Below are 17653 nucleotides of genomic sequence, written 5' to 3' on the forward strand. Positions count from 1 at the left end.
AACTAGCAGTCATAATAAACAGCTTGTCAGTGAACTAGGATAGCTATAAAACTACACAAAGTATAAAAATCGCATCTTCATGAACCTGTGGAGATCTTGAGGCTATTCCAATATTAGACTGCAGTAGAATGGGAAATTTAAAACTGAAAGGATCATAGAGATAATCTAATTAGGTATCCTTGAAAGTGAAAAGTGAAAGTGAAGTCGCTTAGTTGTGTCCAACTCTTTGCGACCCCGTGGACTGTAACTCGCCAGGCTCCTCTGTCCATGGGATTCTCCAGGTAAGAATACTGAGGTGGGTTGCCATTTCCTTCTTCAGGGGATCTTCCTGACCTAGGGATTGAACCTAGGTCTCCCACATTGCAGGCAGACACTTTAACCTCTGAGCCACCAGGGAAGCCCTAGGTATCCTTATCGCCTCCTTAATGCTGAACCCATGGGAATTGCTTGCAGTGGTCTGTGAACTTCTTGAGTTTGTATGTCATTTGCTATGTATATATGTGTATACATACATTTTTCTAGGGTAGATAATCTGTAGCTTAATTAGACTTTCAAAGGTGTCTGTGGCTCTAAAACTGTTAAATATCCTGTGATCTAACCAAAATGTGACATTTCACCGATAAGATAACTTAGGCTCAGAGGTAATTAAAACAGAATAGGGGTGACTTACTCATATATTCATTGTTGTTCACAGTGATGATCCTGAGTCGACGGGAGAATATTAATTATGTTCAGTGTGCTTGGGGAAACAAGACTATACGAAAGAGTCTAATGCAGCTAGTAAATATTTCTATCCCAGATGGTTAGAATGGACTTTTAAATTTTTGAAGTGAAATTCACATAACATTAAATTAATACTTTTAAAATGAGCAATTGAGTGGCATTCATAGTGCTGCGAAATTACCACTTTTTTCTCAGTTCCAGAGGATTTTACTTACCCCAGAAAAAACCCTTTACACAATAAGTAGTTACTTCCTCTCCCCCGTTTTCCCTGCTGCTGATAACCACCAGTCTGTGTTCCGTCTCTGTAGATTTACCTCTTCTCAATATTTTATTTTTTTCTCAATGTTTTATAAATTGAATTGTAAAATGTATGTATCTGACTTTTTTGACTTAGAGGTTCCTCATTTAGTAGTTCATTCCTTTTTATGGGTGAGTAATATTCTGTTGTGTATATAACACATTTATTTATCCTTTCATTTATTAATGGACATTTGGGCTGTTTTTACTTTTTGGCTGTTGTGAATTGCGCTGCTGTGAACATGTGTACCTGTTTTTAGTTCTCATGGGTATGTACCAAGAAGTGAAATTGCTGGGTCGTATGGTAATTCTCTGTTTAACTTTGAGGAACTGATAACTCTTTTCTACAGTGACTGAATGCCCAGAGGTTCCACCTTCACCGCATCAATTCCAATAGTTGTTATTTTTTATTAAAAAGTTTTTTAAAATAATAAGTCATCCTCATGGATATGAAACGCTACCTCTTTTGGTTTTATTTTGTATTTCCCTAGTGACCAGTGATGTTGATTGAACATCTTTTCATTTGTGTATTGGCCTTTTGCATATCTTCTTTGGATGAATAAAATAAACTTTTGCTTCTAAAGAAGGATGCTTTGGTTACGAAGACAAATCTTTGAAGATATAAAATATTTGGTGTTAATATATAATTAAGTGCCAAACTGGTGTAAATACAACATACTATGGGTAATTAAAAGGAGGAGATGTGATAAGACTAGTTTAAACTTTAAGACCCCTTCTCACATTATGTACAGTGATTTAATGCAGACAGAATTAACTTTGGAGCTTTTCTTACTTCAGATATTTGAATATTGTCCTCTGACTTGGCATTGAAAGATGCTGCTTTGATTTTGTGCCTTAAAACATAAAATTTGAAATTATACATACCAAAGTACTTGATTTCAGGTGACTAACATAAAACATATAATACATTAAATGGACAATAAAAATAAGCAGGTGAAAATAAAGGTAGGGTACTAAGAGCTTATAGTAAAATACTCCGAAAGTATCCATATTTTTAGCTTTATTGAAGTACAATTGATATACAAATAATTGCACATATTTAGTGTATATATTTTGATGGATTTGGACATAAGCGTACACCTGTGATACCATTACCACAGTCAAGGTATCCATCACCTCCCAAAATTTCCTTGTGTTCTTTTGTGATATTTTTGTTTGTTTGCTTTGTGATAAGAACACTTAACATGAGAACTGTCCTCTTAACATATTTTAATGGTCTTCACAATTGAAAGAACTGGATTGAGAATTCATTCTTCCTTGCTTCTTTTTCAAAGTAAGGAGAGAATCACATATAAGATTCACAGTGCCTATTAGACTTAAGAGGAAAAAAGCCTGTTATTCCATGAGAAGTCATAAAGAAAATAATTGGATCATTAGAAAAGGGGTGGTTATATGTTGGAAATTATTACAATAAATCAAATAGAATATATTGAATAGCTTCTTGCATTAATGCAAACTGAAGGAGTTTATTTGCTATCCTTTAGCCTGTTTAATTAAAAACTATTTGTAAAAAAGAGGCAGACTCACAGATACAGAGAGCAAACCAAGGGAACCAGAGGGCAAAAAGGAGGAGGAAATTAGGAAGTACAAACTATAAAGTATAAAGTATATTATAAGGATAATACTGTAAAACATGGGGAATATAGCCAATATTTTATAATAACTATAAATGGAGTATAATTTTAAAAAATTGAGTCATTATATTGTACACCTGTAACTTACATAATATTGTACATCATGTGAACTTCAGTTTCAAGAAAAGCACAAAAAAAGACTGTTAATATGTTGAGTAAAAAATGATTCAAGACTTTCCCTCTTTGCAGTTAAATTTGATACCTTGTTTGGTACTTCATAAAAGCAGATTTTAAGCTCATTGATTTTCTAAAAGGGGCACACTTTTCAAGGTAGGGTTATCATTTACTCATCTTCTACTATTTAATAAATATTTGTTAAGTCAAATTGCTCCTAGATTTGCCTTCCCACTTAATCATTTCTGAATCCCCAGCATCTAGGACGGCGTGTAGACTTGGTAAAGACCAAGTAAATGCTGAATGAATTATGCTTATTCTAGTTTACTAGTTGGTTTTGCTATTGTCTTGTTATGTCAGATGAAGGCAAATTGGTTCAAGTTTGATAGAAATAAGAATGCTTTATTTACATGTAGTTCCTCTTTCTGTATGAGTTATTGTATATATTTGGGTATTGGGACATGGAGCATTATTACACCTCAGTGTTAATGATTTGCTAAGATAATTGTATCTTTTAATGTATGGTCAAAATTGATACTTCTTCCCTTAAAATTGTATTTATTTTAAAGGATATTTTGCCCCTCATTTTAGGTAATCATCCTTTTACGTGAACTATTACAATAATTGCTTAGAATAAAATGTATCTCTCAGTTTGCTAATATTTTGGCATACCATAAAAATTCATTAACTGCAGAGGAATCAGTATTGATTATTTTAATATTTCTTCCATAGGATTAAGTTTGAATTATAGAAATCAAAGTAAGTGCTGGAATACCATTTTAATACATAATTATTGGTAAGGGTTCTAAGTTTGGCGATTTCACTAAAGAGGAGTTTTTGAAAATTTTTATTGAAGTATAGTTGATTTAGAATATTTTGTTAGTTTTAGGTGTACAGCAGAGTGAGTGGGTTATACATATACATATATCCTCTCTTTTTAGAGTATTTTCCCGTATGGATCATTACAGAGTCTTGAGTAGAGTTCCCTGTGCTGTACCATAGGTACTTACTAGTATCTGTCTTGTATATAGTAGTGTATATATGTCAACCCCAATCTCCCCATTTACCCCTCCCTCTTTTTCTCCTAAGCATAAGGTTTTCTACTCTCTGTTTCTGTTTTTTAAAGTTCATTGGTACCATTTTTTAGATTCCACATATAAGCAACATCATATGATATTTGTCTTTCTCTATCTGACTGACTTCACTCAGTATGCCAGTCTCTAGATCCATTCATGTTGCTGCAACTGGCATTATTTTGTGTTTTTTTATGGCTGAGTAATATTCCATTGTACATGCGTATCACATCTTCTTTATTCACTCCTTTGTCAGTGGAAATTTAGGTTGCTTTCATGTCATGGCTATTGTAAATAGTGCAGCAGTGAACACTGAGATGCGTGTATCTTTTCAAATTGTAGTTTTCTCTAGATATATGCCCAGGAGTGGGATTGCTGGTTCATATGATAGTTCTATATATAGTTTTCCAGTTTTTAAAAAACTTATTTATTTTTGCTTTTTTTTTTTTGGTTGCACTGGGTCTTTGTTGCTGAGCATGGGCTTTCTCTAGTTGCAGGAAGCAGGGGCTACTCCTCATTGTGGTGTGCAGGCTTCTCACTGCAGTGCCTTCTTTTGTCATTGAGCACAGGCTCTATGCACATGGGCTTCATTTGTTCCAGCCTGTGGCTCTAGGGCGTGCAGGCTTTAGTAGTTGCAGCACCTGCGCTCAGTAGTTGTGGCATGTGGGCTCTAGAGTGTGGGGTCAGAAGTAGTGGCACCTGGCCTTAGTTGCTCCGTGGCATGTGGAGTCTTGGGATCAAGCCTGTGTCCCCTGCATTGGCAGGTGGATTCTTATCCACTGCACTGCCAGGGAGGGTCTATGTTTAGTTTTTGAAGTAACTTCCATACCATTCTCCATAATGGTTGTACCAGTTTGCATTCTCCTAATCTTCCATAACTATAAAATAATTACCAAGACAAGAAAATCAACGTTGGTATAATACTGTGAACTTAACCTCAAGCCTTATTTGAATTTTACATTTTTTTTTCAGTAATAACCCTTCTCTGTTTCAGGACTTCACTCTGCAGCTCTTCGTGAGTCCTTGTTCTCCTCCAGTCTGTTGGTGGTTCCTCAGTCTTTGTCACTTTTTTTTATCCTTGTCATGTTTAATGAGCGCTGATCAGTAATTTTTAAAATGTCTCTCAGTTTGGGCTTCTCTGGTGTTTTCTCATGATTAGACTGACGATATATTTTTAAGAATATTGCAAAAAAAAAAAGAATATTGCGGAGTATATTGTGGCCTTCTCAGTGCATCATCATATCAGGGATCTGATATGTGATGTTATGTTTTACTGTTGATGTTAATCTGGTTTGTTAAGGTGGTATTTGTTCCATTTCTGTACTGTAATTTTTCCCTTCGTAAATAGTAAATATCCTGAGACTGTGTGTTTAAACATACTTCTGTCAAAAACTAAGAAACTGACATGAAACAACATGGTCTTATCTGTATAGCACAGGGAACTATATACAGTATCCTGTAATAAACCATAATGGAAAAGAATATGAAAATATGTATGTATAACTGAATATTTGCTGAACATTATGAAGTAACACAGCATTGTAAATCAGCTATACCTCAATTATAAAAAAAGAAAGAAACTGATGTGAGTATATTACTTATTTAACTCACAGACTTTATTTGGATTTCACCAAGTTTTTTTCCCCTTTTTTTCCCTACCAGTTTTTCCATTAATATTCTGTTACAGTCTCCTCTGAAATATGATAGTTTCTGTCCTTTATGTCCTTGGTTTTCATGACCTCAATACTACTGATTCGGTGTCTTGAAGAATGTCCCCAATCTAGGTTTTTTTGTTTTTGTTTTTTCTTATGATTAGCCTGAAATGATGGGTTTGGGGGAAGAATACCATAGTGCCTTTCTTATCAAATCATGGGGTGTAAGGTAGGCCACATGACAAACTGATAGTGTTAGCGTTCTTCACTTGGTTAATGCAGTGTTGGCCAGGTTTTAATGCAGTGTTGGCCAGGTTTTACTGTAAAGTTACTGTTTTTCCCTTTTCCTACTCTGTTCTTGGGGAGTGAGTTACTGAGTCTGTGTGTGTGTTCAGTTGCTCAGTCACGTCCGACTGTTTGCGACCCTATGGACTGTAACCTGCCAGGTTCCTCTGTCCATGGAATTTTTCAGGCAAGAATACTGGAGCTGGTTATCATTTCCTTTCCCCGGGGGTCTTCTGGGCCCAGGAATCAAACCCATGTCTCTTGTGTCTGCTGCATTGGCAGGCGAATTCCTTACCATTGTGCCACGTGGAAAGCCCCACTAAGTCTAGGTCACCCCTTAAAAGAGGGGGGTGATTCATATTTTGGTTTACACTTCATGTGCTTAGTTGCCATCTATACTCTTCATTTGGCTAAGTGTCTTCAAATTATTTGCCCATCTCCTCCATTTTAGAAATGGGCTGTTTGATATTATCAAGTGTGAAACAGATCGCCAGTTCAGGTTGAATGCATGAGATAAGTGCTCAGGGCTGGTGCACTGGGATGACCCAGACAGATGGGATGGGGAGGGAAGTGGAGGGGGGTTCAGGATGGGGAACACATGTAAATCCATGGCTGATTCATGTCAATGTATGGCAAAAACCACTCTAATATTGTAAAGTAATTAGCCTCCAACTAATAAAAATAATTGGGGGAAAAAATGGGCTATTTGTTATTTAGTTAGAAATTCTTTGTTTATTCATTTATAAGCCCTTTATTAGATATATACAGGTTTTGCCAGTATTATCTCTTAGTCATGTCTTGATTTTTATTAACAGTATCCTTTAAAGAGCAGTTTTCAGTTTTGATGAAGTCTAGTTTTGTCAATTTCTTTTAAGACATTATTGTGTAAACCAAGGTCACAAAAAATTTTTGTCCTTTACTTCCTTTTAGAAGCTCTAAAGGTTTTACATTTAGGTCCATTATTCATTTTGACTGAGTTTTTAAGGATGAGGTAAGGGTTTTAAAACATATATATTTCATTACATTTGTTGAAAAGCCTGTCCTTTCCCCTTTTAATTATCTTTGTACCTTTGTCTTAAAACAACTGACCATATACTTATGGGTTTGCTTATGGTCTCTGTCCATTCCATTCATTTGTTTCTAACACCAGTGTCACACTGTCTTGATTACTGTAGTTTTCTGGTGTCTTGAGTTCAGTCAGAGTGAGAGTTCCAACTGTATTTTATTCAACATTGTTTTGGTTATCCCAGGTGCTTTGCTTTTTAATGTTAAGTTTTAGAATCAGTTTCTCCAGAAAAGACTACTGGTCTTTTGAGAGTGTGTTGAATCTTTGTCTCATTTTGGGGAGTATTGACAACTTAACAATATTGAGTCTCTATTTTCATTTTTTTTTTTTTTCTGTCATGAATGAATTGAACCTTGTCAATTTTTTGTTTTTTTGCATCTACTGAAATCATATGGCTACGCTTTTTTAGTCAAATATTTGCATCTACTGAAATCATATAGTTACGCTTTTTTAGTCAAATAGAGTGAATTACATTGATGGATTTTCAATCCTGGGATGAACTGCACTTGGTCATGATATATAATTTTCATAATTTGCAGAGTTCTATTTTTTATTTTTTCAGAATTTTTGCATTTATATCAGTATGGGATACTGGTCTGTAGTTTTCTTGTTCATATCTGTTTTGATATCATGGTATTGTTGACTTTATAAGATAAGTTAGTAAGTGCTTAAATGCTGGAAGAACTTTTGTATAACTGATAACTGGTGTTATTTCTTAAGTATTTGGTAGAATATGCCAGTGAAACCATCTGGGCCTCATATATTCTTTGTTGCAAAGCTTTTTTGTTGTTGTTGTTGCAAAGCCTTTAACTGTAAAGTTAGTTTACTTAATAGAAACAGAGCTATTGAAGTTAGGTTATCTATTTATTCTTTTTTTTTTTCATTTATTTTTATTAGTTGGAGGCTAATTACTTAACAATATTGTAGTGGTTTTTGCCATACATTGACATGAATCAGCCATGGATTTACATGTGTTTATCTATTTATTCTTGAGTTAACTTTGATAGTTTGTGGTTGTTAAACACTTTGTCTGTTTCATCTGAGTTATCAAATTAACTGGTAAAAGTTATTCATAATGTTCCCTTATTCTGTTAATGTCTTTAGGGTCTGTAGTGATATCCTCTCTTTAATTGCTGATACTGGTAATTAGTATCATTTCTTTTTTTTTTCCCCCCTGTATCAGTCTGCTAGAGATTTCACTGTTTTATCTTTTCAAAGAACTGGAAATTGATTTTTCTCTTTTAGTTTTTTCAGTTTTTAATTTCATTGACTTTTTACTATTATTACTGTCTTTCTGCTTGTGTTGTGTTGAATTTGCTCTTTTCTTGTTTGTTTCTTAAGCTGGAAGCTTATGTTACTGATTTCACATCTTTCTTGTTTTCTAATAATAAGATTCAGTGTTATAAAATTTCCTAAGTACTTCTTCACCTGTGAACTATAGAGTCTGATATACCATGTTTTCTTTGTTATTCAATTAGAGTATTTTCTAGTTTCTCTTATGTCCTGCTGTTTGACCAACCATGTGTCATTTAGAAGTGCGTTGTTTAATATCCAAATATTTAGGAATGTTCCTAATTTAATTTTTAATTCTGTGTGGTCAGACAACACACTTTGTATGAATTTAATTCTTTTATATTTACTAGACTTGTTTTCTGGCCCAGTGTATAGTCTAGATTGGTTCCATAAAGCTTAAGAAGAATGTGTATTCTGCATTTAGTCATGGAGTGTTTTTTAAATGTGAATTAAATCAGATTATTTGATTGTTAAGTTTCTGTACATCTGTTGGTTTTCTATACTTGTTCTCTCAATTATAGAGAGGAATATTGAAATGTCAGCTATAATTATTCATTTGTTTTCATGACTTGATTCATGGTATAGCGTGTCTCAGAATTTCCTTCCTTTTTAAAAAAGGCTGAATGATATTTCATTGTATGTATATGTTTATCCATTCATCTGTTGATAGACATTTGGTTTGTTGTTGGTGGCTCAGATGGTGTAGAATCTGCCTGCAGTGCAGGAGACCTGGGTTTGATCCCTGGGTCAGGAAGATTCCCCTGAAGAAGGGAATGGCTACTCACTCCAGTATTCTTGCCTGGAGAATTCCATGGACAGAGGAGCTAAAGTCCATGGGATCACAAAGAGTTGGACACAACTGAGTGACTAACACTTTGTACTTTTTTTTTTTTTTAATTTCCACGTTTTGGCTGTTGAGAATAATGCTGTTTCAAACCTTGATGTGCATATTCTTTGAGCCTCTGCTTTAATTTCTTTTGGGTGTGTACCTAAAGTGACCCTGGTATTAACAGTGTTTGCATGGTATATCTTTTTATATCCTTCTATTTTAAGATATTTTCCTCTTTGTATTTAAAGTGAGTTTCCTGTTGAGAGCTTTTCTTTAATTGCCTTTTTGAAAAGGGCTTTGCTTTATAATTCATTCTGTCTCTGCTTTTTATTTGGAGTATTCTTAGACCATTTACATTTAATGAAAATAACAATATGGTTGGCTTTCAGTGTTCCTTCTTGCTGTCTGCTTTCTGTTTGTCTCATCTTATGGTTCTTTTGTCATTTTCCCCCTCCTTTGTTTGGATTAAGTATATTTATTTAATTTTATCTCCCCTATTGTCTTAACAAGCCATATATTTTTTTAAAGTGGTTATACTAAGATTACAATAGGCCTCTTAACGCATTTCACTTTCAAATATTATAACATTTCACATATAATGTAAGAGCCTTACAATGGCATTCTTATATTTTTCCCTCTAATCTTGTGTGCTATTGTTTTTGTACATTTTTCTTGTGTGTTAAAAGCTCAGGTTACATTGTTGTTGTTTTCATGTAAACAGCCTTTTGTATTTTAAAGGATAATTTGAAATTGTTTTTAAAAGTCTTTTGTATTTATACCATATATTTGCCATTTCTTTGGCTCTCCATTTCTTTGTGTAGATTTGAGTTTCTGTTCAATATCATTTTCTTTGTGCTTGAAGAACTTGCATTAGGATTGGTTTAAATTTTATCATACTAGTATGGCCAATGTTATGGCAGCGTTATTGATTGAATTTTGACAGCACATACTTGACATTTTTCTACTCCATCTTCTGCCTTATGGAAAATTTAGTGGGGGCAGTGGAATTATGTAACTCATATGGAAATAAGTGAATGCAGATGTAATAAAACAGATATAGAGTGGCATGAGTTTTTGCTACAACATCCTAGTGAGTTAGTGGAATCAATAACAATTTACATACAGGGGAGCAATTGAAATAGATTTAGAAGGGTGGATAAGATTTTTAGGCAAACAAGGTGTTTGATAGATAGCATTGCAAGTGGAGAGAATAGCACTAATAAATACATGTAATGCCATTGGTGAGAAACAAGTTTAAAAACTTAGATTGGACTCATATGGAGAACCTGGAAAGGTCTGTCTGGTGAAGATTGTAATGGTGAGAAGTTGTGGGCCATTTAAAGTTTCTGAGTAGGAGGATTGAGTGGTGCTGTAGAGGTGCTTAAATGAGTCAGGGGGTGCCCTATCCATTAAGGTCTTAGTTTGAAAATAGACTGCTTAAGGAGAAAAGAAATCTATTATGAAAGTATTAAATTACTCATAAACTCAAAAGGAAGACTGGAGAGCTTGTCTTGGGCAGTTCCTGGGTCTTAATATCAGGAGTGAATTGATAGTAATCAGGATGTCACCGAAATGAAAGCATGTCATCCATTTTTTCCTGATAACTTTGGTCATTTTTCTCAAAATTCAGAATCCCCGGAAATAGTTTATTGGTTTATCTTGGTTGATGTCCATTCATCTGTGAGGTGAGAATTTGGCATCTTTATAGATAGCCCTGCCTAAGCAGAGGAGAGGTAATTTCCCAAAAAGAAATCAGTGCCATTACTGAAAAGTGGGGATAGATGTTAGGAGGCCAGCAAACAACTACTAAAACATACATCATAATGAATTAAGAGGAAAGACTAGAGATTGGAATGCTCATTTGGGAGGCTTTCTTCTGAATAACAGACAAGAGGTAACAGAGATCTTAATAAAAGGTAATGGCTGTGTGATTGGCTATTAACAGTTTTGATATGAAATACTCTGGAGGTAGAATCTAAAATTTAGTGACAAATGCTTCTTACTCCTGTAAATATATAGATAACTAAAGTTAACAGAGGTTAAAGAAGGTTGATGACGTATAGTGGAAACCTGGCTCTGTTACTAAGCTATGTGATATAATGAGCAAATTAAATTGCTTAACTTTTCTGAACTTCAAGTATAATTTGGGTTGATAATTATTTTAGGACAGTTGTGTGTGACAAGTCACTAAACTAAGAAAAATGCTGTAATATAAGAAGAATTCAGTGAATTTTAGTTCACTTCATTATTAAACAGAAAAACAGGATTAAAAAAATTTTTTTTTTTTGGTTAGGAGATGCTTTAGGGAAGTGCTGTGCTTTGTTACTTGGTATTATATACTCTGTACACTTAGTATTAAAACTTAATTCCTTTATGTGTTGAGATTTTTTAGGGAAACAGAAGGGAAACATTCTGGATTAGAAATTAGCTTCAGGGTTAGACTTTTTAAAATAGGCCTTTTATAATTTTAGACTTACAGAAAAGTACAGAGATAATACAGAGTTCTCACATACCTTACAGTCAGCTTCCTCTAATGTTAACATTTAAAATAACCATGGTATATTTGTTGAAATGACAAAGTTAACAGAATAAGACTATTAATTATAGATTCTATTCAGATTTACCTGATTTTCCACTGATGTACTTTTTTTTCTGTTCCAGGATCCAAATCAGGATACTACCTTGCATTTAGTAAATTGAGATTTTAAATTCCACTTCTGCAAACCACTTAACCCATCAGACCCTCATGCATAAATTTTGACTTAAAGGATACCTATCTGAACTACCACTTAGAGTGCTGCTGTTCTGAGTCTGCTTATATCTGTCACACAGTGTGCCCTGTTTTTATTTTTGAAAGAGATTCTAAGATCTAAGCCATATACCAGATCTTTTGACAGTAAAAAAAAAAAAAAAATCCATTTGTGTCTTGTAATTTTGCTTTACTATTAAAGGAAAACTATAAATTTATTGAGATTTGGCAAACTTACAAGAACTTTTTCTTCCATTTGAACAAAAATGACAGAAAAGCAAGGTTTGTGTCTATTCAGTTGTGTAATAATTAAAAGAGCTATAAAATATGAGTATTGTTAAACTGCCTTTTTTGAGGGGCAATACTAGGGAGGGCATAAAGCTTAGAAATGTAGCTTGAAAGTGAATCTTCATGTAGTGGAATTTATAATGGAAATAATTGAGAGCAGATATATCTTCTCTCAAATAATCCAAAGTACTTCATATAGCTGCTTGTTAGTTCTTCTCATGTTTGGGCATGGTTTGGTATAGGTTAAATTGTTTGTATATTTTAAGTTGTTGTCCCTTTTTCCTTCCAAGCTATGTCTGTGTTAGGGAAAATATCATATTGGGAATAATTTGTATTTTATCCCACAGATTCTCCTGTTCAGAAATTGTTGAACCTACCAACAGTCTTGGCTTATAAATACTTAACTTTGATTCTGTAATAGTTTCAGTTAAATAACTTCATTATTTTTAGGGACCTTACAGTAGTATTTTGATTAAATAATTGGGTTAGCTTTTGTTATTCTAATCCATTGACTCTTAACATGCTACACAATTCTCATGCAGGTGGCTAAGGATTACACTTTGACAAAATATGAATGTGCAGCAAAATTTTGTATATAGTGTCTCAATTTCTGCTTGTTAAAACCATATTTTTTATTGTTTACCTGTGTAATATCTATATTCACTCTGACACTTTTTTTTTTTACTCTGACACTTCTTGAATGCCTACTCTTTATGAGAGATATTTTTAGGTATATAAGATTCAAAGATAAGTAAGGTAGCCTCTGCCTTTAAGGAACTCAGTGGTAGGTGAGATAGATAGATGCTTAAATAATTCAGTACAATGAGATGTGCTAGTTGAGTATAAGCAAATTTTATGGAAGTTTCACACAGAAAATCAATTAATTGTGCCTGGAAGAACTGGATTGGGAAAAGTTGCCCTGTGAAGATGACAACCAGAAATCAAAAAGCAGAGAGCACTATGTTTTATCTGCATATTTCATTTAACCCTCACAAACCCCCCATGACTTAGAGGCTTCCGTGGTGGCTCAGTGGTTAAGAGTCAGTCTGCCAACGCAGGAGACGTGGGTTCGGTTCCTGGGTTGGAAAGGTCCCTTGGAGAAGAAAATGGCAACCCACCCCAGTCCTCTCGCCTGGGAAATCCTGTGGACAGGAGCCTGGCGGGCTGTATTCCATGGGCTCTCAAGAGTTGGACACAACTTAGTGACTACAACAACAACAATTTTAGGGATGGGAAAACTGAGGTCAGAGAGATTAAGTTACTTGTTCAGCAAGTTAACTGCCTACCGTAGGTATATTGGCAGATCCAGTTTGGGGACTTAGATAATATGATTTCAGGACCTGTGTTTTTAGGCACTGTGTGTTCACCACTCTGTAGAAAGAGGAGCAGCGATAAACTGGGAAGCCCCTGTCATCAGAGCGCAGGAAGTTGGAAGGAGATGAGGATAAAGAGTGGGTTGTGTCGGACCATACAGTTACTTAAAAGTCACGGTAAGCATTTTTGTTTCAACCAAAGTAAAGTGTAAAGGCATTGAGCACTTAAATAGAGGGGATGACATAATCAGATTTGCATTTTGAAAGGTCATTTTGCTTGTAGGAGACCAAATGAATTGGAGGGGGGCCAAAAGTGGATGCAGTGGCACCCTGTTGAAGTTCATTATAATAAGTAGCCCAGGTAAGATAAATAGCCTGGATGGAATAAACAGGTGATTGTTGAGATGGAGGAAAGTGGGCTGGTTTAAGAAAGATACAAAAGGATAAGACTAGAAGACATGGTTATGGCTACACATTACTTATACATTCCATATCTTTATCAGTGCTCAGAATTAAACAATATTCATAACTGCCCTATGTAGGCTCTCCTACCCAGCGACCCAGTGACATCTCATTTATTTATTTGGCTCCATTGGGTTACAGTTGCTGCCTGTGCTATCTTTCATTGTGGTGTGTGCAGGCTTCTCGCTAGTTGTAGCACCTGGGCCACAGAGCTTGTGTGCTCAGTAGTTGTGGCGCTGCGCAGCTTGTGGGATTTTAGATCCCTGACCGGCGATTGAACCCATGTCCCCTGCATTGGAAGATGGATTCTTAACCACTGGACCACCAGGGAAGTCCCTCCAGTGACTTCTTGAACAATATTATTTTTGCTTTTTACCTTTTCCCTTCTTTTCAATTTGACATACTTAACAGGGGATTGATTCTGTATTTTCCACCATTAATTCACATGTGGTTTTGAGAAAGGCATGTGACCTTTTGAAACCAAATACTCTCAATTTCTTCCAATCCTAAAATTTTATATATAATATTTATAAGTAGGTTGAAGTACCAGACATCAGATGAGTTCTGTGTCGATTAAGCCTGATGGGAGTTCCTGTAACGTCAAATTTATCTCACTGGTGGCATTTCTCAGTTGTATTTGTCATTTCTAGTTTTTGGTATAGTAACTGGTATACATGTGTGTTTCTTTTGAGGGAAGATACAGTAGACAGTTTAATGTGTGTCTGCCTATTCTCTGTAAAGAGACAGTTTTTCTTTCTCTAAAGTGATTGAACATTTGACTAAGTTGGCTCGTTTCTAAGCTTGAGCCCTCTGAGTAACAGATGTAGGGAAAAGGGCGTTATGGTATTGAAGCAGTTGCTTAAAGCCAACAATGTCCTTTTTGTGAAAATCTGAAGGTTCTTTAAAGATGGAATACCATGACATCATCACTGTTCATCTAAGGAGCATTCCTCAAGTAATACTGAATATGCTGTGATTATCAGTACCCTTCCCCCTTCTTTCTATTGCTTGACTGATGTTATTGTCAATTATTTGACTATTTTTGCAAATGTGGAGCAGTTACTTAATTCTGAAAATCCTAAGAGCCTGAGATTTTAAAGTATATTGGGTTTTAATTCTAGTTTCATCAGCTTTCTTAAAGATTTGTGTTTTAGGATTGAATAAAATGGTTTCATCCACAGAAACTGTGTATCTTTTACATTCAGCCTTCAATAGCCTAATAAATGATAGGCTTCTCTGGTCTGTTTTTATGGAACCAGAAACAAATTAGATCTCATTTGCTATTTATAGGATTCTTAATGTTGTTTACTATTCTCTTTTAGTAGGAAGGATATGGTGAGTTATAATAATGATATTTTCCCTGAAGAACAGATTAGATATCTTTAAAATATAATCTAATATTCTGTTTTTTTCTTTTGTAAGGAAGATTATTGCAGTCTCATAGAAATTTTTACACACGTGCATATCTTTTAAGCCTGATCTGTAGTTTAGCAAGCTGTATTAGGTACTTTGGGTATTTATGTACTTAATATTTATGTTTGGCAGAAATTAGGAGTTTATGGTTAGGGTTGCTGTGAAAGTTCCTCTCTGCTGCTTTCTTTTCCTGTAGTTTTTCACGACAGCTTTTGAAGATGTACAAGAATCAAATCATGTACCTTTGTCAGTTTTACATGGATGACTCTATGTTAACTCTAGCTTAACAGGGTAAAGTGTAGTCTTTGCAGAGACTACAGTTGAGTCTCAAACAGCATGGATTTGATCTTCATGGGTCCACTTATATGCAGGTTTTTTCCAGTAAATACATGTAGGTACTGTCAATGTATTCTCTCTTCCTCATGATTGTCTTAACAAAATTTCTTTTTCTCTTACTTTATTGTAAGAATACAGTATATAATGTATATAACATACAAAGTATGTTTGATTGACTTTATATTATCAATAAGGCTTCTGTTCAACAGTAGCCTATCAGTAGCTAAGTTTCTGTGGTTGTTCTTCACTGTGTCCGACTCTTTGGGACCCTATAGACTGCAGCACACTAGGCTCCCCTCTTCTTCACTATCTCCTGAAGTTTGCTCAGATTCATGCCCATTGAGTCAGTGATGCTCTCTAACCATCTCATCCTCTGCCACCCCCTCCTATCATGTTCATTGATAGTGATGTTCTACAGTGTTCTGTATATTTTCAGACTACTTTTAAAGTTCTGAAAGGAGTGTTGGAGGCTCTCAGTATAATTATAGCCTTGTCTTATTTCTCTTTATCAGTTCTATCAATTTTGCTTAATTTTATTTGAAGTTCTTTTGTTATTCAGGTGAATACAAATGTAGGATTTGATAATGGAATACCATCATTATGTAATGTCCCTCTTTATCCCTTGTGGCTTACTCAGTTCTGAAGTCTGTTGTCTGATATTAATGTAGCCACTCCAGATTTCTTTTGTTTAATATTTTGTATTTCTTTTAGAGCAGATCTACTGGGAACAGATTCTCCTTTTGTCACCTTTTTAAAGATATTGTTCTACTTTCTGGGACCTCCAGTGTTTCTTACCAAAATCTGTGGTGATTCAAATTCTTGTTTACTTTTGTTTTTTAGCATTTTGATTATGATGTGTGCAGCTCTGATTTTCTTTGAATTTTTCCTGTTTGGAATTTACTGAGCTCCTTGAATCTCTAAATTTATATCTCTTGTCAATTCTGGTAAGTTTTCTGCATTACCAAAACAGTTTTTTTCTCTACCAGTTTATTTTTCCTCTCTTTATATGAATGTCAGTGATGTAAAACTTAGTTTGATATTGTCCTATGAGTCACTAAGGCTCCATTCATTTTTTTCAATCATTTTTTTTCTTTTCTTATTTCAATTTAGATAATTTCATTTGCTCTTCTTTCAAGTTTACTGACTCTTTTCTCTATCATTTCTGTTCTCTGGTTGAGACCATGCAATGAATTTTTAAAAATTTTTCTAAAAAAAACCACTTCTGGTACTGTATTTTTCAGTTCCAAATTTTCCATGTGGTTCTTTTTTTAAAAAATAGTTTCTCTGCTAAGAATTTTGTTTTTTTTTCAGTTGTTTCAAGAGTGTTAACCATTATCTTATTTACTATGATTATAATAGCTGCTTTAATTTCTTTATGTGATAATTCCAACATTAGTCATCTCAAAACAGGCATCTATTGGCACTCTTTTCACTTGATAATTTGTTACACTTTCCAGTTATGTATATTATTTGTTTATTTGCTTTTACATGAAGTAAAAAGTTACATGATAAAAAATTACATGAAGCAAAGTAATTTTGGATTTTTTTCCTGGACATTTTGAATATTGTCATTTCCGATCCTGTTACTATCCCCTGGAGAGTGTTGATTTGTTTGTTTCAGACATCTACCAGTTAGATGGCAAGTTCTGTCTCTTTTTCTGTGAGAAGTAGTTCTAATATCAGTTCTGTTTTCAAAACCTTTGCTGTGCTCTTTGGATTTGCCCTTCAGTGTACCTCTCAGTGATAATCTGAGACTTGAGCAGTGGTTTATATCATTGATTAGGTCCTCTTTAGCATAGTCTTTGCTGCACCTCTTTGAGTCTGTTTTACACAAACATAAATCATAATTGTACTGGTTTGTACAGAGAATTAGGGGATCTCTTTTCCAACTCTCTATGCTCCATGATGTCGCCCATGCTCTTCAGTTTCCAGGGCTTTATTCCCAGTTCCAGAAAGACATGTTTCTGTCAGAGCTTTTAGACCTCTGCATTGTATAGCTTCCCATATCTGGGGTTGCCCTTAAGTGAAGTGGGGAAAGGAGAGAGATGAGGGGAAAAACATAATGGGAATTCCCTTCATACTTTTTGGATGACAGAGGCCCTGTT

General features: G+C 34.7%; 1 protein-coding gene across 2 annotated transcripts in view; it reads left to right on the forward strand.

Moving 5' to 3' along the window:
• The window catches only part of TAOK1 (TAO kinase 1), a 95696-nt gene that overhangs the window by 16873 nt on the left and 61170 nt on the right, over positions 1–17653 (forward strand). Inside the window, exon 2 of one of the 2 annotated variants that reach the window (XM_020911779.2) lies at positions 13402–13514. The exons of the other annotated variant lie outside the window; for it this stretch is intronic. The gene's annotated coding sequence lies outside the window, so the exon portion shown is untranslated. The remainder of the gene's footprint in view (positions 1–13401; positions 13515–17653) is intronic. 2 annotated transcript variants of the gene reach the window in all.

This window comes from Odocoileus virginianus, chromosome 17, assembly GCF_023699985.2.
Source record: "Odocoileus virginianus isolate 20LAN1187 ecotype Illinois chromosome 17, Ovbor_1.2, whole genome shotgun sequence".
Lineage (NCBI taxonomy): Eukaryota > Metazoa > Chordata > Mammalia > Artiodactyla > Cervidae > Odocoileus > Odocoileus virginianus.